The 25,233-nt window shown below is 35.4% G+C and overlaps 1 long non-coding RNA gene across 1 annotated transcript; it reads left to right on the top strand.

Annotated features, from left to right (window-relative positions):
• Positions 1-6,628: 6,628 nt before the first annotated feature.
• On the top strand, positions 6,629-24,766 carry LOC105465350 (uncharacterized). The gene is made up of 3 exons (XR_977499.3): positions 6,629-6,814; positions 7,339-7,506; positions 24,260-24,766. It is a non-coding gene; the product is annotated as an uncharacterized lncRNA (long non-coding RNA).
• Positions 24,767-25,233: the final 467 nt, after the last annotated feature.

Below are 25,233 nucleotides of genomic sequence, written 5' to 3'. Positions count from 1 at the left end.
AGAAAAGGCATGGAAGAGTAAATAATGAAATGATGTATGTTAAAATAATACATTTTTCCAAATAAACAAAGATAATTTAAAACTTGTCAGAAAATACACTTAGAAGTAATAATTAATAAAAATACATTTTAATATTGTCAACACAAAATTATGAATGAATATATTTTTCAAAATTAAATAAGTGTTAGAGCTTACCCTAACTTTCAAACAGTTAAATCTGTTTGGACTCTTCAGTGACAACTGGAGAAGGCAGAGTTTTGCATTCTTGCAGAAGGAATTATCTAAGGCATCATTATTTCCAGACCTTCTTGCACCTGGTTTCTAAAACCTGGACAATTTTTGTGAAAAAAATATTATTGGTATTTTTATTTTTTAATTTTTATTTTTAATTCATAAATAATTTCATATATTTTGGGGGTACATATGATAATTTGATACATTTATGTGATGTGTAATGATCAAATCGGGGTAATTACGATATCCATTTCCTCAAACATTTATCAATTCTTGGTGTTGGGAACATTCAATATCTTCTCTTCTATTTTGAAATATACAATAAACTGTTGTTAATTATAGTCAACCAGGAGTCCTACAGGATACCAGAACGTGTTCCTCTTATCTAGCTGTATTTTTGCACCCATTAACCAACCTCTCTCTATTAACCCTTGTCGTCTCTACTCTTCCCAGCCTCTGGTAACTGCTATTCTGACCTCCGCTCTGTGAGATCAGCATTCTTAGCTCCCACATATGTGTGAGAACATGTGGTATTTGTCTTTCTGTGCCTAATTTATTTCAGTTAATGAAATCAGCAGACAATATTGTGATATATACATATACATAGTTATAACACCACAAAACACATTTCAGAAAATAAGAGTACTAACAGTGCACTCTTTGTGCAAAACTAAAATGATGCCCTATCCATCTCTGAAGAATCATTAAGATCAGAAGATATTCCAACATTCAATTAATAACTCTAGAACTGAGTTACTTTGTATGGATTTACAGTTTTGTATTTTTTAGCATTAGCCATTATCTAACACCATAAAAATCCCCCATTGATGACTTTTGCTTTAAAAAAAATTATTGTGATAAGAACACATAACAGGAGATCTATCCTCATAATATATTTTTAAGTTTACAATAGGGTATTGCTATTTATATGCAAAATGTTCTATAGCAGATTTATAGAACTATTTATCTTGCATAAGTGAAACTTTATACCTATTAACAACTCTCTATTTGTTCTTCTCCCCAGCTCCTGGCAACCACCGTTCTCTACTTTGTTTCTGTAAGTTTGACTTTTTTAGATGTCTCATACAAATGGAATCATATAGTATTTTGCTCTTCTGTGACTGCCTTGTTTCACTTATCATAATTTTCTCAAAGGTCATCTATGTTTGAGATTCTAATTTCAATTTTTAAGATAATACCCAGGATGCTGAATAATAAGGTAGTTCTATTTTTAATTTTTTGAAGCACCTTCTTACTATTTTCCCCAGCACCTGAACCATTTTGCATTTCCACCAGAAGTGAACAGGGTTTCCAATTTCTCCCCAACCTCACCAACAATCGTCCTTTATTTTAAGAGCATTTGATAAAATTCAACTCTCTTTCGTGATAAAAAATCACAAGAACTAGGAATGCAGGGATATTATCTTGACATATCAGAGGTCATATGTAAAAATCCCACAGTTAATATTCTTATAAATGGGGAGAAAGTGAAAAGTTTTCTTCTGATACCAGGAGCAAGACAAGGATACTCACTCTCACCACGTTTATTCAACATAGAACTGGAAGTCCTAGCCAGAGCAATTAGGAAAGAAAAAATAAATAAATAAAAGTAAGCCAAATGTTCCTGTTTGTAGATGACATGATCTTATATATAAAAATTCCTAAGGCCTCTACACACACACACACACACACACACAGAGAGAGAGAGAGAGAGAGAGAGAGAGAGAGAGAGAGAGAGAGAGAACTAAAAAACATAGAAAGGTCAGTTGTGTTTCTATAGACTTATAATAAACTCCCTGAAAAAGAACTAAGAAAACAATCTTATTTGCAATAGCATCAAAAAGAACAAAATACTTAGAAATGAAATTGACTAAGGAAATGAAAGACTTGTACCTTGAAAACTACAAAACATTGATTAAATAAAAGAAGACACAAAATAAATGGAATGGCATTTCATATTTATGGATTGGAAAAATTAATGTTCTTAAAATATTTATAGCCCCAAAGTGATCTGTAGATTTCATCTATCGACATCTCACTGGCACTTTTTATGTTAAAAATATTCTAAAATTTACATAAAACCACAAAAGATCCTGAATAGCCAAAAATAATCTTGAAAGAGAACAAAGCTAGAGGTATTACACATCCTAATTTTAATATATATTACAAAGCTACAGTGGTTAAAACTATATTATACTGGCATAAAGTCAGACATATAAACCAAACAACAGTATAGACAACCCAGAAACAACTTTATGCATATAGGGTCAAGTGATCTTTAACAAGTGGGACAAATATATAGAATGGGGAAAGGATAGTCTCTTCAATGAATGATGCTGGGGAAATTGGATGTCCATATGCAAAAGAATGAAATTTGACCCTTATTTTACACCACACACAAAAATCAACCATTGATATCTGTTCCTCCATTTTGCAAAATATTCAGAGATGGTGTTATTCTGGAGAATTTTTAACTTACATTCTCCACAATTAGCAGAGTAAATTCTTTAAAAACAGACTTGTACATTAGGCCTCAGCTTTTTCAACTGTTCCCAAGTTTTCAGAGAGGTGGATTGATAGAAACTGAACTAATATGAAAAGTATGGAAGAGAAAATGAAAAAATTGCCAAAGAACAAATATTTCCTGGTTAACGTTTCAACTAAAACTGGTGTCATGTTTTTTGAAAAGTGATAGATCATGTTTAGACTCTAAAATCAGAAAACAAGATTAATGATATGGACACTAAACCTTATTCTCTAAGTTCTTTGAACAAATCTTTCCACCTTGTATTCCTCGGTTTTCTCGTTAATAACGTTGCAATATCAGAATTGACTGTCTCACAAGAGAAAATTATATCAATGATATAAAACACAAACATATAGCTATCTGATCTGCTGTTACTGTGAGAGTTTAATGATGATCATTTTATTATTTATTTATTTATTTATTTATTTAGAGACGGAGTCTCACTCTCTCGCCCAGGCTGGAGTGCAGTGGCCGGATCTCAGCTCACTGCAAGCTCCGCCTCCTGGGTTTACGCCATTCTCCTGCCTCAGCCTCCCGCCTAGCTGGGACTACAGGCGCCCGCCACCGCGCCCGGCGATGATCATTTTAAAAGGAAAGTTAAATTACCTACTTAACAAAATAAATATTTCCTCCTTGCCTGTGAACAGGTCTTCCAGGTAATCTCAGTAGGTTTTTAGTTCTTTCCTTCCATTATTTGTGTTTATTTTTTTAGAAATAATTTCTGGAAGCTTAAAATGAGATGGAAAAAGTCTCTAGAGATGGATTATGTACATTTTGGGTTTCATAATTTTCTTCAACATCTATTATGAAATGCTATTCAAAACACAACTCTCTGATTTTTGCTGTCCAAGCTGTTTGTGGGCCTTTTATCCATTTTCCAAAAGAGAGCTATAACTTACAAATAGACAGGTTATCTGTGAATTGGTGATTTGGACATGGCTATATACATACGAGATAAACTTTAAGAGTGAGATTAAAGATCAAATGGTATCAATGACTTATCACAGTCCTCTGAATATATGTGGTCTTTTTTTTTTTCTTTGAAAAAATAAATCATTAATTGACTACTGGATGTGAGATTGTCCTTAAAAGAAAGCTTTGAGACTATGCTGACTTCCTCTGCAAGATAAATATTGCACTTAAAATATTAAACTTAATTTGTAGAATGACGTTTTCACATTCGAGCCAGTTTTTGCCATCATGCTGTCGGAACTTCTCAGAAGCAAGCCCTATTATAATCCCCCTGTAACAATCACAAGCCCCTCTGAGGACACGATCTATGTCTGCAGCTAACATGAGAAAAGGAGGTACTCTGATATGGACACAAGACAGCTGCTATGCTTTTGTTGAAATTTTTCGTTAATTTTTTTATATTGAAAACTTTTTTTTTTTTTTTTTTGAGATGGAGTTTCACTCTTGTTGCCCAGGATGGAATACAATGGCACCTCAGGTCACTGCAAACTCCACCTTCTGCGTTCAAGTGATTCTCCTTCTTAGCTCCTCAAGTAACTGGCATTACACGCACCATACCCAGTTATTTTTTCTATCTTTAGTAGAGACGAGGTTTCACCACATCAGCCAGTCTGGTTTCAAACTCCTGACCTTGGGTGATCCACCTTCCTTGGCCTCTCAAAGTGCTGGGATTACATGCTGGAGCTACCACACCCAGCCTATATTAAAAACTTTTAAAGGCCGGGCGCGGTGGCTCAAGCCTGTACTCCCAGCACTTTGGGAGGCCGAGACGGGTGGATCACTAGGTCAGGAGATCGAGACCATCCTGGCTAACACGGTGAAACCCCGTCTCTACTAAAAAATACAAAAAACTAGCCGGGCGAGGTGGCGGGCGCCTGTAGTCCCAGCTACTCAGGAGGCTGAGACAGGAGAATGGCCCGAACCCGGGAGGCGGAGCTTGCAGTGAGCTGAGATTCGGCCACTGCACTCCAGCCTGGGCGACAGAGCGAGACTCCATCTCAAAAAAAAAAAAAAAAAAAAAAAAAAAAATTTTAAAAATTTGCAATTTTTATGGGTAAAGGAGAAAAGTAGAAAACGAGTAACTGCGTGTTTGTATTGTTAGCACTTGAAATAACTAGACTTTAAACCAGTATGGCTGCATATAATTTGATCTTTGTATCTGAATGAACTTTAGCTTGTAAATATACATATATTTGCAAATATGTGTATAACATATAGACAATGTTAGTACGTCCTGAATTTGTGGGTTCTTGGGCTTGCTGACTTCAAGAATGAAGCCACAGACCCTCACGGTGAGTGTTACAGTTCTTACATATGGTGTTTCCCGAGTTTGTTCCTTCAGATGTTCAAAGGTATTTGGAGCTTTTTCCTTCCGGTGGGTTTGTGATCTTGCTGACACCAGTGAAAACTGCAGACCTTCGAGGTAAGTGTTACAACTCTTAAAGGCAATAGGGACCCAAAGAGTGAACAGCAGCAAGACTTATTATAAAAAATGAATGAATACGATCTCCACCCCCCAGAAAACACCCCCAAGAGAATTGCCACTGCTAGCTAGGCAGCCTGCTTTTATTCCCTTATCTGAGCCGCCCCACCCCCCCAATCCTGCTGATTGGGCCATTTTACAGAGAGCTGATTGGTCTCTTTTACAGAGAGCTGATTGGTCCATTTTGACTGAGTGCTGATTGGTGCATTTACAATCCTTTAGCTAGAAGCAGCCTGCTAGACAGAAAAGTTCTCCAAGTCCCCACTAGGTTAGCTAGATACAGAATACTGATTGGTGTATTTACAAACCTTGAGCTGGAGATAGGGTGCTGATTAGTGCATTTAGAAAGCCAGCGCTAGACACAGAGTGCTGATTGGTGTGTCTACAATCCTTTAGCTAGACACAGAGTGCCAAACAGAAAAGTTCTCCAAGTCCCCACTAGGTTAGCTAGATACAGAGTACTGATTGGTGTATTTATAAACCTTGAGCTAGACACAGAGTGCTGATTGGTGCTTTTGCAATCCCTTAGCTAGACATAAAGGTTCTTCAAGCCCCCACTAGACTTAGTAGCTCAGCTGGCTTTACCCAGTGTATCCCACACCTTGGCTGGAGGTCAAGTTGCCCCACCAGTCCCGTAGAGTTTGGGGGCACTCCTCAGTCCTTGGGCGGTTGATGGAACCAGGTGCCTCAGACAGGCAGCGGCGCTCCTCGGGGAGGCGCAGGAGCCCAAGGCGGAGGAGGGAGCTCCGGACATGGCAGGCTGCAGGTCCCGAGCCTGTCTCACGGGGAGGCGGCTGAGGCCCAGCGAGAATTCGAGCGTGGTGCATGCCGGCTGGTGCTGGGAGACCGGCATAACTTCCGCAGCTTCTGGCCTGGGTGCTAAGCCCCTCACTGCCCTAGGCCGCGGGTCCTGCCGGCCGCTCTGAGTGCTGGGCCCGGAGCCCGCGCCCGCCCTCTCCGGCCCCCGCGGGAACTCGTGCTGGCCTGTGAGCGCCAGCTCGCAGCCCTAGTTCCTGTCCGCACCCCTCCCTCCACACCTCCCCGCAAGCAGAGGGAGCCGCCTCCGGCCTCAGCCGGGGTAGACAGGAGCTCCCACAGTGCCGTGGCCGGCTGAAGGGCTCAAGCGCCGCCAGAGTGGACGCCGAGGCGGAGGAGGCGCCGAGAGCGAGGGCTGCTAGCACGTTGTCACCTCTCAGTAATGCATTAGTTAGCTTTATAGTTCACTACATGTTGCATTATTATAAAAGAAAAAAATGTAAACTTTCCTAGTTAGAAAATTTCCAATAACTTTTTGGAAAGTGACCAAACTTCTTCAATTACATTCTATCTAGAAATAGCATTATCACATCTAGGATCCCATAGCACTTGAGATAAAATATGCATCGCAATTATATTTATTTTATATTTTTAATTATATTTGATGCATAACTGAAATCTGAGATGGTTTTGAGAAACGGCCAGTTAATGAGAGGCTGACTATTGGTATCCCGAAGTCCAAACTCTTCAGTGGCAGTCATGGAAGTAGAGCAAATAAAACCGCTATGAACAATGTCTTGCAAAGAAACAAAAAACAGAAGGAGAAAGATGAAAGCACAGGGGTATGTACTCGCTAAAGCCTACTTTCTGATACATAAATACAAATCTTACTATTGTACCTGTTTTTTTTTGTACTCTATACTGCTATTTTTAAATGTGATTTAAGTAAGACTTCTCTAATACATTTTAGTTTGTGAAATTGTTTGCTATACTACTATTTTTAAATGTGATTTAAGTAAGGCTTCTCTGATATATTTTAGATTGTGAAATTATTTAAACATAAGAATTATACTTTAGAGCCCTAAGGAGAATGTGTCTACCCATCTGCCACTTATGATAAGACAAAGTCACCAAGTAAAATGATTTCTGAATATTGTCAGCATATCTTCCTTCACATATAAGAGTTAGTCAGTTAGTTAGAAAACATTATTTTTCCCTCTCCTCCTCCCCCAAAAATGATCCTACTGTTTTCTCTTGGAGAGTTGTATATTTTCACACTGAACAGTTTAGACTTCAATAGTAGTAAAACAGAACCACAGAGGTGAGCACTTGCTCTTGATTGATGGCTCTCTTGATATTTCTTCAGAGACAGAGAATATTAGAGACAGACACAGTTTTCACTATGGGAGCAATTTAAAAATCCAGAGTACCCAGTGGAAATCTGGATGGGACCATGCATTTGGAACATTTTTGGAGCCTAATAAAAGGAGAGAACGGAGGACTCTGAAAATGTAGACCATCACTGTACATTGAGGTATGTTCCACGTAAGTTTTTCATTAATACATTCTGAATCCAAAGCAATGCTCTGGGAACCTAGAAGTAAGGGGAAGGGGCAGGTGGGGAGAAGATAGAACAGATAGAGCTTGTATTTGAGAACCTTATATTGAATTGCTAAAATGTATCAAATTCCACTGAAATATAAGTTATGTGGGAGCTAATTCATTATTATAATTTACTGGTGAATGTTTCCTAAATATCTACATCAGTGTCTGGTATGGAGAAGGCCCTTAATAGTTGTTCGATAAATAAGTAAGATACATAGGAAAAGACAATATATTAAAGTATCATCATGCTTGAAGCAATAATTAATGTCAGATGAAAAGATCTGTGAGTCATGGAAAGATGAGGTTTGAATTGCGTTCTAAATGGCAAATAAAAAGATTCATTCAGAGTTAAAACTTGTAGCAAAATATGTAACAAATTTCATGAACAATGACAAAATAAAACATATTGAAATATTTCTTAGAGGAAGAAGGAGAAAATAAAGTAGGTAAGTTGGGGTGGAAAAAGAAAATTGATTCTTTAGATCAGAGTACATCCTTTATTATTTGGCCAATCGGGAGTCCCTGAAAACTTTGAAATGAGGCAGAACAAATAAAATTAGGATCAGATGCTGGTGCTGACTGGCTTGCTGATTCCACCCAACTGCTTTAATGCATGCTTGCTTCAGTTGGCTAGGAGGCATGCAAGAGTGGGAATCATTTTAAAAGTCTACATCAATTTGATTTGAGAAGCTTCAGAATAACTGCATTTCTTAATTAAACCAAGGATGTCACACTGCTAATTCTGGAACCAGGAGAAGATCAAGTTGAAGCCATGGCAGTTAATTGTTATCGATTGGTGTGTAACAGCATTAGTAAATTCCAGAGGGTCTGGTCATTAGTGAGGTGTAAAATGATCCAGCGACAACTTTAATTGGTTTCAGATAAAACGGAATAAAAATTCATAGGAAGCCACTGAGATTTAAGATGCTTGAGAGAACTGAAACTCTTTCCTTGATTAAGTTTAACTATCCCTGGAGAAAGACTATGAATGAATCCATATGGATTGGAAACAGGATGGAAGGTGGAAAAGGTCCAAATCTTTTACAGTCTGAGTGGCTGCCTTGCAATAGGACTTTGTGTGATGATGGAAATCTTCTGTGTCTGTGCTGTTCTATGTGGTATTCACCAGCTGCATAAGGCTATTGAGCACTTGAAACATGGTTAGTGGAACTGAGGAACTAATTCTTAAGTTGTATTTATCATGAATTAATTTAATTTAAATAATCCAGTGGCTAGTGGCTATAATTTTTGACAGCACAAGTCTGAATATTTTCTCTAACCAAAAAAGCAAAACTTTGGTAATATTTACATGGCTGGCTATATTAGTAAAAATAAGCTAGGGAATGCTGCAGTTAAAAAAAATTAAAAAGTAATGAAATTTTAAAAAACAAATTCTAGAATCCCACTGGCTTATAGCAGCAAATATTTGTATCTCCTTTCACAATGAATTTTTCACATCAGTTTCAAGCTGGGGCCTGGTCACGGAGCACTCTCTGTGTGAAACGTTGGTAGTTGTCTTTGTAGAGCAAAAGAGAAGCTTTAAGACCACAGGCTCCACTGGTTATTAAGATTTCTGATTATTACTGACACATACTACTACTGCTCCTGTGTGTATATATATATATGCATATACATTCATTCAGTATATATATGTTTATACAGCATACATATATATACACTCATGCTTTTTCTTTTTTCTTTTTCTTTTTTTTTTTTTGAGATGGAGTCTCGTTCTGTCACCAGGCTGGAGTGCAGTGGTGCAATCTTAGCTCACTGCAACCTCCACCTCCTGAGTTCAAGCAATTCTCCTGCCTCAGCCTCCCAAATAGCTGGGACTACAGGCGCCTGCCACCACGCTCAGCATTTTTCTTTTCTTTTCTTTTCTTTTCTTTTTTTTTTTTTAATAATTTTAGTAGAGATGGGGTTTCACTGTATTGGCCAGGCGGGTCTCGAACTCCTGACCTTGTGATCCGCCCACCTCAGCCTCCCAAACGGCTGAGATTATAGGTGTGAGCCACTGCACCCGACTGACATATGCTTTTTCATTAGCCAAATCATATGACTCTCCTGAGTTCAACACAGCAAGGGTATAGAGCCTCTCTCAGAAAGGCATGGGATGTAAATGAACAGTAATGCAGTTCATCAGAGAGTCCTAAAAGGGCATAGAGATTATTTGTTGAATTAGTGAATATTTGCTAACACATTCTGTGTGTTCTGACTACAATTTGATGCTGTGAACCCATCCCTTGTACATATAGATGTAAGAAGGAAACACGGTATGTTAGTCTTTTTCAGTGCCATCCTTTCCTAGTTTTCACATGACCATGTCCTTTCATTAATTTCACTCCTGACTTCCTAGTTTAAGCATCACCTCCTCAGAAGAACTCCCTAATATCCTAATTTAAATAAGTGAAACTTGATGATTTTTGTATAATATATGCAATCGACCAAACAATATACCTTAAATTTGTTTTGTACATTTAATAGAATGAGTTAGTCAGTCCCAGACAGGAGCTTATTTAAAGGGGCAGCAAAAGGCTCTTTACATATATCTTTCACTTTCCTATCACACTGTAAATTCCTTGAAGGCAAATTAAAGGATTAATTCATTCTTAGTTTCCTGTGACTTACTGTACAGTGAACAACGTAATGATTGACTGAATGATGACATGAAGAATATATGAATAACCTAAACAATATTTATGATAAGTATTAGAAATATTCAAGTAGACAAAATTGTTATAAAATTATGGATGTAAAATTTTAAATAAATGAATCTTTTAAAGCAAGAGATAGTCAAAAGTAACATTTATTTACAATGGAACTAGTGAAACACAGTAACATCACCCTCTCTTTTTAGAAAAAAAAATTGTTTAAAGTTACATCTCAATAATAGTAATAAAAAGAACAGACTTCTGAGCAATTTGCAACTTAAGCTATAATAATTTCAACATTCAACAAATTTGTTTCAAGATAATAAGATAATTGTCTGACTTCCCCAATAATTACTTTAGAGATACATTAGTTCTTTTATATTCAATTGAATATTTGTAATAGTAAGCTTTCTAAAGCACAAATACTTCATATAAGTCAGTTTTGTATGACTACTGGGAATTAATCAAGCCATTTATTTTCTTTTCATGTACACAACTGAGTCACTGCCCTTCTCACTGATGTTATCACCTGTAATGAATCCTATTATAATCTGTACCCATAGTTCTTCTCCCCTTTTGACTCAAGGTTCCATCATCCTTCTTTTCTTTCCCATTGATATCTCTGGACCTGGGCAGTATTTTACTTCTGTGTAAATAAACATAGCACAGTCTGGTCTGCTCATCTTTGAACTTTTACTTATTCACTGAATATTTTGGAATATGCCAGATTAATGTTACCAACATGTTTCTTTTAGTAAGTTATCCTATATTTATAGCCACAAGTACTGTGTTTTATTGTAGCAGGAGCTAAAAAAAATAAAAATAAATGTATCAATTTCTAATACATGAAACACATAAAAGTGGTACTTTGTGTCAGTATATTTTATGTTTATATTTATTACTTAATATAAAGTCAATAAATGAATACAAGTAAATTCCTTTAATAATAACAGGCATTAGAATGTGGGGTCTGAATGCCAGTTACAATTAATGTAACTGGCAAGGTTCAGTAGCTAACAGCCTTGAAGTCGGAGCCAGAAATTATTTTACTAGATATTTTCACACTAGACATTTTTATCAGACACTTATATACCAATGTTACTGATTCGTATAAGAGATAAAGTCTCCATACCATAATTACCAGATTCTAGAGGAAGAAGAAGATAATAAAGGAGAGGAGAAACAAACACAGATTGAAAAGCTTGAAATGACAGAGATGAATGGTGATTTAAGGAATCTATGTCTAGACTGTTTCTCTATGGAACCGATATTTAAACTGATACTTGAATTATGAGAATTCAGCAGCCATGCTGAGAACTTAGAGAGTGATAGGTCTTAGGTCCTCAGGACCAACAAGAGGAATGCGTTACCATGAGGTGAGCAGAAGTCATGACCCTGAAATGGAGCAGCACCACGCTGCGAGGAGTGCGGTGAGCTGGGTATTGGGTGAAGTAAGAGAAGGGGCAGATGCCAAACTAGAATGAGAATTCTAAAGCACGAAAGGAGTCATGCCTCAATTATAAGCACAGAGGCACACGATTTGATCTGGCTTAACGGTATCCAGACTGCTTAGATTAGAATGGATTGGGTGATTCAAAAGAAGAAAGCACTCTTGGGAAGAGGTCAAGAATTTAGAAACCCTGTTACCACCTGGGTAGGGTAAGCCATTGAATCTCTGTAGGCTCAGATTTCTCAGACATAAAATGAAGTATTTAACAGACTGTTTGTATTAATTTTCTATCTTTGCTGGAACAAATTACCACACACTTTGTAGTTAAAAAATAAAACACACAAACGTGCTATTGTAGAGGTCAGAGGTCAGAATTCTGACATGGGTCTCATCTGGCTAAAGGCAAAGTGTCCATAGGGCTGTTTCTTATCAGGAGGCTCCAAGAGAGGATGTATTTCCCTGCTCATTCAGGTTGCTGTTCAGAATTCAGTTCCTTGTTACTGTGGAACTGGGGTTCCCACTTTCTTGCTTGCTGTAAACTGAGGATTATTCTCAAGTTTTAGAGGCCACCTACGTTCATGGGCTCATGCCCTCCTTCCTCCAAGTTCAAAGCCAGCCACGGCAGGTAAAGCCCATCTCGTGCTACACAGCTCTCCTGTCCCTTCCCCTACTGCTACATCCCTCTGACCCAATCACCCTGCATTTTCTTCCACTTTTAAGGGCATGTATGGTTACATTGGGTCAAACCAGGTAATCCAGAGTAATTTTCCTATTATTAATTGATTAAGATTTAAAAATTAATCTTAACTTTAATAATTTTTGCCTTGTAATGTAACATACTCAAAAATTTTGAAAATTAAGACCTGGGATATCTGGGCATGTGTGAGGCAGGAGGGGAGTCTGTCTTCTTACCACAATGTTTTCTTCAAATTTGTTACTCCTACAAAGAAAGATATATTTTATCTTCATAGACTTGATCTTCATTTCTCTACAAATCAGTTTGATACCGTGTTAGATATTGCTTTAAGTGGACTTCATAAACATTATATATATATATATATATATGGTTAGATAAAAATCTAGCGTAGTGTGAAACAAATGACTGCGAGAAAAGGTATATTTGGCTTTATTTTGAAATTAGGTTGTCTATTTTATGTTCATAGAAAAGGGATAGCTAAAATTATCTGAAAAAAAATCACACTTTTAAGGAAATAAAAAGAAAAGTAGAAGGAGAGGGAGAGAATTGACTACTTAGTTTATTTTGCTGTATTGACAGAATTGGCTATTTCAAAGCTGCTGCTATGAGATGTTCATGTTGGCCTTTAAAATAAATTGTGTTTTCTTAGAGCTTGTCAGTGTTTGGATGATATTTTATAAAGAGTATTTTTAATTATGAGGCATCATCCGCTTTCCAGAGTATTAGTTAAATGTTTATATTCAATTTCTTAAATGTTAATTTTTGTGTGCCAATTTATTTTGCTTGAACATTTTAAGTCCATATATTTTCTTGGTGTATCCACAACAATGTAATGTTGAGAGAAAGGCACTTATATGGGCTTTTTATTGTTCTTTTCCGTAAAGACAGTGTGCGTATTATGCCCCCTTTGATCAACAGCCCTCCCCAGTAAGCTTTATAAAGCAGTATAAATGCTAATGCATCCTGGTCTAATTTTGCTCTACTCTCTGAACATAGCATAATCAAAATAAGCTGTTCTTCCAGAACTAACTCATTAGTTGCTATTTCTTTTTCTCACGACCTTTGGGAAAGTAAATAATATTATAAAGCCCAAACGATCATGTAACGTACATCCCCAAATGAACAAGGAAAATTGCAGTGCATTTGTACAGTCTCTGGAATTGGATTAGAGTCCTTGGGGCTGGAGTGTCACCCAGTACAGACCACGTATTTTGCTCTTTACATTGAAGTGAACTGCAAATCATGCAGTTATTTTTATGGTTGCTTGTTCTTTGGTTTGGGTGACAACTTAATATCCCGCAGTAGTAGTTGGCAATAAAATGGTACACATGACTGGTCACAGGCAGTAAAGGAAGCCCTTGTACCTTCTGATTGCTATAGAAAAATCACTGTGCAGTTTGTAATAGAAACAAACAAACAAGAATATAGGTCTTGCTGAAAAGTGACCAGAAAATCAAATTAAAAGCCTATATTTTTCACTATGCACATGGAGTGTGTGCTCTGCTAGATGGGGAGTCTGGGAGTAGGATATTTGCTGTATCTATCGATAATGGCAGTCTTAATTTTCTTCATAAGTTGATTATGAATGTACCAGAGCCCCCGTAACATATTCCTCATCCTTAGAGGTCACTCATCATAATTGTTCTTAGTCTGTGGTTTCCATATTAATAAGAATCATAACATATTCATTATGTCTTATTTGAAAAACATTACCAGGTGCCACATGAATAGTTTAGCTTTTTCTAAAATGTATTGGAAACTTTAAACACACACACATACACACACACACACATATACACACACATATATATAAAATTCATATATAGTTGTATATATAACTTTAAAAACACATTTTATATGTAACATATATGTTTTATATATCTTTTAAAACAGTGTTCTATATATGTTATATATAAAACTTTTAAATATATATTTATATATCATATATATAGCTTTGTTTTTAAATATATATACTTCAGTAAAACACTGGTAAGAACACACACACACATGCAGACAGTTTCTTTCTCTCTTCTCTGATTTGTGATCAGAGGAAGGAGTAAAAAAATTCATTATGTTTTTAGAGGCAGCTCATCTAATCTTCAGTCACAGACTAGTATCTAAGGGCTTTTACGTCTTGGAAAGTCCTAGATCAATATTTCTCATATTTGTCTGCTATCTGTGCTTGCTACTACTTCTGTATTTTATGCCGTCATCTATCTGTGTCTTACACATTGCCATAATTTATCAATGGTTTCCCCATCTCTATTCGTACCCCTCTATGGACTGGTTGCTCCTTGCACCACAGTTAATTCCCTACAAGATATTGATCGTACCATACCCCTTGCAATCTCCAATGACTCCTATATCCTGCAGAAGAAAGATCATATTTGTTAGCAAGACAGTGAAGCTCTTCTAATGTCCTAGATTCTTTTTAATTGGATGTTGTATTTTTTCTCTATGAGAAAAATACATCTCTGCTCATTCTTTACCCTTGAAATAAGCAGCCTCCATACACAATTATGTACCAATTAAATATTCCCTCCCTTTATTCAGTCACTTGAACAGATAACCACTTTATGTGAACCGATGGCGTTTCTCATATCACTTTCTAGTATTTACTTCAGTAAACTATAGTTCATTTTCATTTCTCCTTCCTTCTCTATTTAAAGGTCTACTATGATAGTAACCATGTTTTTCACATATAACAGGCATCTAATACTTGATGCTGAGTAAAACACAAAGTTACGTTGGCCTCCTAGACAAAACAAGATACAGATCAATAGGAAGGCTTGTGATGTGTATTTGATGTTTGGCATACACAGAGGAAAAAAATGAAAAACACTGTGTGTTCCTAATAAAACTGCTTTAAGAGAATTTAAGTTCTATAAAGTAAGGACTTTTTTATTCACTGATACACCATCCACACTTTGAAGAGTCCCTGGCACAGAGTAGTGTTTGCTCAATAATTATTGCAGAAGTAATACTTGTCTGTGTATCTCTTATCAGAAAATCTAGTAGGCTAAAGACAAATTAATATTGTTAAGGATATTAAAGATCTAAAATAGTATCAAGGTTATTGCTCTGAAGGAAAAATTCAATTTTTCCTGATAGGGAGTTGATGAAAGGTGGTTCAACACAGAATTACAGTGATGGCTAATATTTGAATCCTTTGGGACAAAGCTAGTTCATGTTTAGAATTTGCAACAACATTGCACTAGAATGGTAAATTTGCAGATGTGGAATATCATTAATAGCATTTATTTAAATTTCTTAGAGAAGATGGTTGAAATCGTAACTCAGTACTTGATGGGAAAGACAGTAAAAAGAGGAGGAAAAAGTTAAGTTTTATGCCTTCGGAAATGCTCTTCATTTGAGGTGACAAAAAAATGTAGATAGATAGATGTGAGAATTATGTGAATGACCACTGGAAATCCATACAAACAAAATCTTCATGAGGCCAGGCACAGTAGATCACATCTGTAATCCCAGCACTTTGGGAGGCCAAGGTGAGAGGATCTCTTGAAGCCAGGAGTCTCCACAAAAACTTTTTTTTACAAATTAGTCAGGTGCAGTGGTATGTCCCAGCTACTCAGGAGGCTGAGGTAAGAGGATTGCTTGAGGCCACAAGTTTGAGGCTGCAGTGAGCTAGGATCACACCACTGTGCTTGCTCTAGCCTGGGCAATGGAGTAGGAGTCCATCTTTAAGAAAAAAATATTTAAAACCTCATGAAAGATTAAGTGTATATGTATTTGTGTGTGTGTGTGTGCACACATGTGTGTGTCTCCACATGGACATGCATATGTGTGAGAATAACGTTTATTTTACTTAAGTAGAACAGAAAAGTAAATGACTTAAAATAGCAAATTGAGTTTAGCATCTTCAGAACCAGCTATGTAATGAAAATGGTTCTAGAGTTGGTCAATTGAGTGTCCATGGAAGACTCAGATTTTTGTCTCTTTTTCACTCTGTCTTTGGATTGTCCTCAGGCCCCCTCAACTTCTTGAGATACTAGGCTAATGTCATACACTATACTTCAGTTGACAGATAAGCAAGATATAAAACGACGCTGCTCATCTCTCTTTTAAAGTGACAAAAATGTCCCAGTAAAGAGAATTGCATCACGCACATCACTAATAGACTAGCCACGGACAGCTTAAATTTGGAGTCTTTACCCCTGAGCTGATAATTTAGTTCATCCTGCCTCAGAGATAGTACTTAAATAAAATTGTGTTTTTGTAACAAGGAATAAATAATCAGGCAACTGACAGTGCTAATATGTTGTTTTCATTATAGATTTTTATGAAATGGTATTTATATTCCCAACATGATTTTTCTACTAAAACACAGAAGATAAAATTTCCAATAGCATATTAGTGTCGGATTTCCAATGTGTACAACTTGTACAGGCAACCATGTAGTGCAATAGAAACAGACCATTATATGGGTCTAGAGCTCTTTCAAGATTTGCATCTGTATTTCATCCAACATGTTATCTAAAACAAATTGAACATTTTATCACGAAAAGGAATATTTTTTAAAATGGTGGGTAGATTGTGAACAGCAACAACAACTAATATGGAGGTGTTTCTCTAGAATGCCATGAATGTGCTCCTTGCAACTCATGCTCTGCAAAATGATGCACTAAAAATATCAGGACTTAGAGAGGAATATTGCTAGAAGAAAAATAATAAGAATCTAGGCAAACTTGTAGCTGGGGCTAACGTAATAGCATTCTAAATAATATGCATAATTATAAAATAGTATTTCAAATAAATGAATACTACATTGAATATAAAAATGTACCTTTTTTTAAAAAAAAGAAAGGGTTTTTAATAAAGGCTTGAGTCTATTAAGCAATGAGGATACGAAAAAACTTTACAAAATAAATAAAAACAATATACACTTCAAGTGTACAGCAGATGATTGACCAAGCCAGGTGCCAGGTGGCAGATGGAAGGGTGAGCAGACCTGGTTCCCTACTGTGCATTACTCTTGCTCACTATATTCTGCCCTTGGATTTTCATTTCAGCTGCTGTTACACTTGCCAGCAGGGCACAATACATTAACAGAACGAGGAGGTGGGAGAGTGGGGAAATATCATCTGAACAAGCAGTCGCTATTTGGCTGACATCACTCCCCTGTAGGCCAATCACATATGACAATTCATATTACTGAAGCATAGTATAGCAGTGCTGGTCATATTAAAATAAGTCAATTATGTTTCAAATGCTAAAATTTCTCCAAAGAATTGCTGGGTAGCTATTTGGGAATGCATTTTTGAAAGGCAACTACTTATTTAGTTGCGGAAAGTCTCTGTATACCCATTAAATGTATTTGGGTAATAACTATATGATACTACCATATCAACTTGATCTCAGAATTCCATGGGACTTATCTAGATGTACATAGGATGAATAATTTTATTCTTCCTAGACCTTGACCTACTGCTAAGAATTAGGAATGACTGCAATCTAACAATTCCCTCTCCTTATAGGACAAAAGGAAAAATAGAGTGTTAAATAAGCAAGAAAATTACTGATGTGCATATATTATACAAGACCTTCACAGTTTTTAAGCTGGGTTGCACATTGTTTTCAGACATCTTAGAAACAAAAAGGAAGAGAATTATGGGATCCTCAGTGATGATAAGTAAAAACGGATCAGCTGCTTAGAAGAAATACAATTTTTCTTCTTATAGGTCTTAAGGTAGTGGAAATGGTATGGTGTTCTCACTAGCGTATTTACAAAACCCAGGGTTTGTTGTTTGTTTGTTTTGTTTTGTTTTAAGGCTATTTTCTATGGATACAGAGGTCAAACTTAAAAGTCCATAATAGTTGAAACTACTTTGGATGACAAAACAAATGTCATTCTAGTGTCTGCTTTGATAAAAGAAAATAAGAAAAATTATTTTTAGCTGAATGCTGGTTGCAGATTAAAAGATCATTTGCACATTTAGTAATCTACTGAGCCAAATGGTAGTTTTTGTTTTCCTATTAAAATTTTGTTGCAAACAGAACTTACGCATGGATTTGAAGGTACCAGAAAAAGATTTTTCATTAACACGTTGCAGATAAAGAATCTATTGGTGCTAAAGAGAGAATATATTTTCTGAGAGGATTGTATATGAGTGGGATGGGGACATTAGAGTTTTATAGGATTAATCTCAATTAATGGAGTAGAAACAATATTTTCAGAGATATAATTGAAAAATTTTCTATTATAATATATATTGGTATAAACTTTACACTTCATTATCAAGTTACCCTAGAGTGGCTCAACTGCAAGGTCTGAGACACATTTTTACAAGATTTGAAATGTACAGTGCCATATGTAATTTAATTTTTGAAGCATGAATATATGAGTAAAAAAATCTGTTTACAGATGAAACAAAGTAATGAGGTTTTCATTTCCATCATATACAACAACTTTTTTATTATATGTATAGTTGACCCTTGAACAAAACAAGTTTGAACTGGTAACGTCCACTTACACATACATTTCCTTCTGCCTCTGCCACTCCTGCGATAGCAACCCCAACCCCTCATCTTCCTCCTCCTCTTAGCCTACTCAGTGTGAAGATGGTGAGGATGAAGACGTTTGTGATGATCCACTTCCACTTAATAAATAGGAAATGTATTTTTTCTTTCTTACAATTATCTTAATAACATTTTTTCTCTCTAGTTTATTGTAGGAATACGGTATATAATACACATAATGTACAAAATATATGTTAATTGACTGTTCATGTTATTGGCACACCTAACAGTAGGCTATCAGCAGTTAAGTTGTTGATTTTAAGAGGAAATAAAAAGTTATACACACATTTTTGACTCACAGGGGGTTGGTGCCCATAATCTCAGCATTGTTCAAGGGTCAACTGTAGATACCACATACACGTGAATTTACTTATTTAGAATTTGGTCTTCTATACATGTGAATAATTCATATACATATGAATCACCTATAGGATTTTAAAAATATATGTGTATATATACAAGTCTAAGTTTTCTAGTACAACTGACTATATTTGAAATAAATCAATTTTATTGACAACTTGTTAAAAATTATGTTAGTTGAATTCAGCTTATTTCATATCTGCTTTTAGGTAATTTAAGACTTTAAAGTTTAGATTTAAACTTGTGACATCAAGCCATTTATTCAAATAATTAGTAATTATCTTGTGATATAAATGTTAGGTAGCAAATAAATAAACATTCATATGTTGATTTCATGACTAAAGTATAATTAACCTGGGAAGGAATATATTTTTAAATGTTTATCATTTTCGCCTTGCTCATAAAATATGATCAATTCATTTTTCTTTCTTAATGAACATTTATTATGTCTCCAAATATAAGAATGTTCTTCTGCCCACACTGACTTAAGGCACATATCTATTTTACTTATATTTTCTTCTAGATTTTTAAATGTAATTTATCTCTGAAATATATATGTCACCAGTTCTTTAGCTGTCTTCTCCCTTGAGTGTACCTTTTGTTCTAATTCTGACTTATTTTTCTGTATCTCTAATTTCTAAAAGTAACGTTTATCTTGGGAATAAAGATTTTTTTTCATTGACATTTTAGTTTAATTTTCATATGAATCTCTTCCATGCATGAATAATTACAAAGAGTAGCCTTGAAATTCACTATTACTAGTTGATTGCAAAAGATCTTGACAATATTTAATAAGAAACATAATATTTTACTATACCACAAAGATATTAGGTTAGCATTTATTGGAGGTACTTGAACTAGTATAATGGGATAACGCATTTTTTCTATTTTTGTTTGTTTAATTGTTTTATTTAAGCTGAGCATGCATTTATATTGTTAAAGGAAGTGTAGAAAAAGAGTGCTATTTAACTAGAGTGCTATTTAACTATGTCTTTTTTGGAAAAGTAATTGAATATGACAATCTCTTTTAATTTAACTTCCTGCTCTATTCTAATCTCTGAGAATTTTACAGAATGAGTCTCTGATAATTTTCTCCTTAATTTGTTTGACAGCTCCTTAATTTTTTTGAAGGCTCTACTGGAGAATGCTAGCAATTCTATCATTCCTTTGTGCCCATCTACCATCTAAACTAAGATGTGCCATTAAATGCTTATCTTGAGAAAATAATACTTCATATTTTGGAAGACAATTTTATCAAATAACTTTTTTAAAAGTTGCTGCAAGACATCTGTGTGTGTGCGTTTCAGCACATATTTATTGATTACATGGTGGCATATAATATCCTTAAACCAAGAACACTTGGTTTCTGCATAATGAATATTGAATAGAAAAATAAGAGATTGTGTAAAATCTGTAAGTGAAGTGTACAATTCAAGCAAACAATATGCATTATAATCTAAAATTACACCATAAAGGTATGTGTTTATTTTCAGTTTTTCTTATCAAATGTGTAAGATCTAGAAGGCAAATACAGCTCTGTATGTTGACTTTTTAACAATGTCGTAGAAGTAAAAGATGTAAGTTTGTATCCAGGTGTATAAAGGTTATATTTACATATGTCCCTTGTAATACATGAACATATATTTAGCCAGTGGGCAAAATCCAAATGAAACTGCCTTTCATCCAGACTGCCCTTGTTTTACTCACAGTAAAAGATGTCCATAGAGGATCTGATCTTTCTAGAAGTTTAAATACAGCTGCCTTCCAGTCACCTATGCCAAAAAGAAACAGAGTAGTAGAGTATTTCCCTTTAGGACTCATTAAGATTAACACCGTGATTTTAGACATAAGGAAATAAAAATCTAAAACGATAAAAGAACTCATATATAATTGTGTTTTTTAAACTAAAAATATGTAAGACACATTTATCGTGCTACCACAAAAAGGTATTATTTCAAAACCTTGCTTTTGTGTATAGGAGATAAGCTTGCCTAACAAAATGAATATTGGAATGCAAATAAGGAAATTTAGATTTATTCATTTATTCATAATTTGGATGCATTTACGCTATATCAAGAATTGTACTACAAATGTTTTTTATGCAATAGTGAGGAATATACTATCCTGGCATTTATCAAGCAGGAGAGTGGAGGTGATAAGCAATAAAAAATGTGCTGTGTAAATATACAAAATAATCTCAAGCTACTGTAAGGACTTTAAAGGAAAGTAATAGGATAAAATAAGAGAAAATCTTTGGTAGAGGACAGAATAGTAGGAAGGAAAGTCCTCTCCAAGAAAGTGGTGATTAGACTGAGATATGGTAAATACACAAGACCAGTCAGGAAAACATAGGAATAAAAATATCTCAAGAATATTTTAGGAACAACATTCAGAAATTTGTTGAAAAGAGAAAGAATAGTCTTCAAGATGATGAAAGGGGCTGAGGTGCGGATGTGCTGCTGGATCATGAAAACAAAGGGTGAGTATAGTTTAGATGCATTTAAAGGCATAGGCAGAGAACGCATCATGCTTTATTAGTTCTGGGCATGCTTCCCTTCTTTCCAGTTCCCACTGTGCAACAACTACCTATATGAAGATACTGAATCACTTTTCTGGTTTTAAGCACATTTTCCAGTTCTATAAAGTGCAGATAACAGTTCTTCTCTCAGCACAGTTATTTTGAGGGTCACACAACATTAGGCATGTGGAAATGATTTAGAACGTTAAAAATACTATGACTCTATGAGATCAATCCTGTTAGAGACAAAATCTGCTTAGAGCATCAATGTCTCTGCTAAGCTTTGATATACATAAAGATCAGTTTGTTTTCACCGAGATGCCATGATTTTGTTATACATTTTCTAGATTATTTGATATCACTAGGGAATTTCATACTGAACCTAAAGTAAATGGCAAGAAAATAAAATAGACTGTGTTGATCGTGATAAAAGTTAATATTGATCTTACAATATTCTTCTTCCAAAAAGTTCTCATTATAAACAAAAAGGAGGCACTACAACCTTTGGTAAATGTTAACTAAGAAAGCATATTAGGCAGGGCGTGGTGGCTCATGCCTATAGTCCCAGCACTTTGGGAGGCCGAGGCGGGCGGATCACCTGAGGCCGGGAGTTCACAACCAGCCTAGCCAACATGGAGAAACCCCATCTATACTAAAAGTACAAAATTAGCTAGGCGTCGTGGTAGGCACCTGTAATCCCAGCTACTTGGGAGGCTGAGGCAGGAGAATTGCTTGAACCCACAAGGCAGAAGTTGCGGTGAGCCGAGATTGCACCATTGCACTCCAGCCTGGGCAACAAGAGCGAAACTACATCTCAATAAATAAATAAATAAATAAATAAATAAATAAATAAACAAACAAACAAGTATATTAGGAAGTGAATTTCCCTCAGTGCAGACAAACTAAAAGGTCTGTAGGGCACAAGAGGAAGGTGGGATATCTAAGAAGGATGCTTATATATATATATATTTCTTTATTATCCCATTGCATGGGCATAAACAAAGCATAGCTACCCAGCAGAAATGCATATCAGCTGGAGGCTTCCCTAATATCTCTTTCAAGCTGTTAACATCTGCAACTCCTTGATTCTCATCATTGATATCACTTAAATTGATGCAAATCTCTGAAAGTTTAAATCTTTGACATCATTTGTTGCTCAATAACAGTATTTTCTTTCTTAAAACGTTGAGAGGGATAAGGAAATTTCAGGAATCTGGACACCTAAAGCAATAGGAAATATGATGTTCTTAAGTATCCAGGGGTAAACTGACTGCTTTAAAGTTACGAGCATAGTTATCCTAGGTATGATTAATTTACTCGGACTTCTGTGTGTGTGTGTGTGTGTGTCTTCCATAACATCAAAAATTGAAGCAGTATAGAATATCTAAGTAATTATTAATTACACCAGATCATAAAACTTATTTGAACTCCTGATTCTTGGAGGATTTTTTGATAAAGGCTGGTGAAAAAGTAGCTGAGAGTTATACAGATCTTTCTTTGTATCATGAGTTTCCGGTCCTGATTAGAACGGGGATAAACACCTTATTTTTATTTTAAAAGCTATCACAATTAGTCAAAAAAACCCATTAAGAGCTCACAAGAGAACAAACAAGTAGCATGATAAAAATGTAAAGTGGTGGATGAAACCACAAAAAGAATACGTACTGAATATTTTGAGTAAAGTTCAGTATATGTATACATATTGCATGTGTGTATGTGTGTGTTTGTGTGTGTGAGACAGATTGAGAGAGAGAGAGAGAGACAGAAAGAGAGAGACAAAAAGAAAGACAGAGAGGAGGGAGGGAGTAAGGAAGGGAGAGAAGAAGACTTGGTCAAATAATATTAAAACCCCAAAGTTAACATTTGCCTAGAGTCATTGTGAACACTTTCTTTTCTTTTTTTTTTTTCTTTTTTTATTTTTTCTGCATCCATCCTGGGAATATCTTGTAAAACATATTTCACAGGCAGGTAAGATATTTGACTTTTTGTATTGCCATGGTTTAATCCACTTGTGAATTTAAAACTTAAATCCGTTTAAAGATTCAGTCCCTTTGAAAATGCTAATCTCAAAAGGATTTTTATTTTTATTTTTGGCAGAAAAACAATCACTCCTCTTTCTGGGGAATTATAAACTACATTCTATTTTATTCTTACTGTAGTTTTTACATTAATAGTATTCTCTTAATACTCTAGTTAGGATGCTGCCTATTTCTCATAACTCTATCAACATAAATTGAAAAGGCATTCTTGGAAATGAAAAAAGAATTATAATAAGGTTTTATCAAAACATTTTTTTTTCTTTTTTCCTTTTTGCTTCAAAACGCTGCACTCTAGTATTGCTTTTACTTGTGAGGCTAAGTCTGCAAGTCAAAAAAAAAATATTGATTCTTTTATGTGCAGGATGTTCTTGGCCACAGCAGACAGCACAAATGAACAAAAATAACATGTGCTTTCTTCCTCTTTCAGAAAAGACTCATCATCTGTCCGGGGTCTTTCCTGATCAAGGCACCACGCCCACTGGTTTAATGTGATGTAAAGCATTTCTAAAAAACAGTTCCACAGAAGGTTCTATCTCAGGAAAGTGAAAGAAGAGAGAAAAACTAAGAAACTTTTCTATAATGACCCATACCATCAAATATTTATTAAGTGCCTTCTAAATTCCCAGCACTGTGCTAGAGTCTGGAGATAAAACAGCCAGAAGAAACTTACATGCTCCCGGATTTCCTGGAACCTATGCTTTTGTGAGATCAGGAAGGCCAGTTGTGTGGAAAGAAGCATTAGCATTTTGAGATATTTGTGGTGGTCATCGAGTTACGGAGTAAAGTGTATTTTAGTCTAAATATCTATTAATGGCAATCCAGGTTCAAGGTCTACTACCAATTAAATTCTCAAATGTAAAATAGGATTTGGAACACCTGCCTCACAGTGCCTCCTAATAACCTAAATAAGAAAAGGCTGTGAAAATACCGTTGTGTACTTTTTCTGTTGATCTTCAGTGTGTTCTGATTTTTGTTGTTATTCTCTAACATAGTCTCACTTCTTTTAACATTTCCAGATCTGCAATAGTGATATAGACTGATATGAATTTGTTGAATAAAAGACTGCAAAATTCTTGAATGATTGAAGATAGTGTCATTTTGGTACTTGAAAATTATTGGGGACTCCCTGTTTAAAATATAGGGGTCTGCATTTAAAGTGTATCAGGGCGATTCTACTTCCCCGTTATTCCTCCAGGAAACCATATTTTCTTAACTAGTAAAGAAAGATAACTTGTTAGGTTCTTTTATATGTTCTAATGTTAAAATGTAGAATACACAAAATTTTGATATATACTTGATTTTATTTTGTCAAACTTTTGACATTGTTAACCCAAACCCTGAATTTTTTTATTAATGGTGAAGTTGTTACATATTTCTAAGAAGACAGCAAAATAAAATAGG

Source organism: Macaca nemestrina, chromosome 13, assembly GCF_043159975.1.
Source record: "Macaca nemestrina isolate mMacNem1 chromosome 13, mMacNem.hap1, whole genome shotgun sequence".
NCBI classification, from domain to species: Eukaryota; Metazoa; Chordata; class Mammalia; order Primates; family Cercopithecidae; genus Macaca; species Macaca nemestrina.
This window is presented reverse-complemented; position numbering and strand designations above follow the sequence as displayed.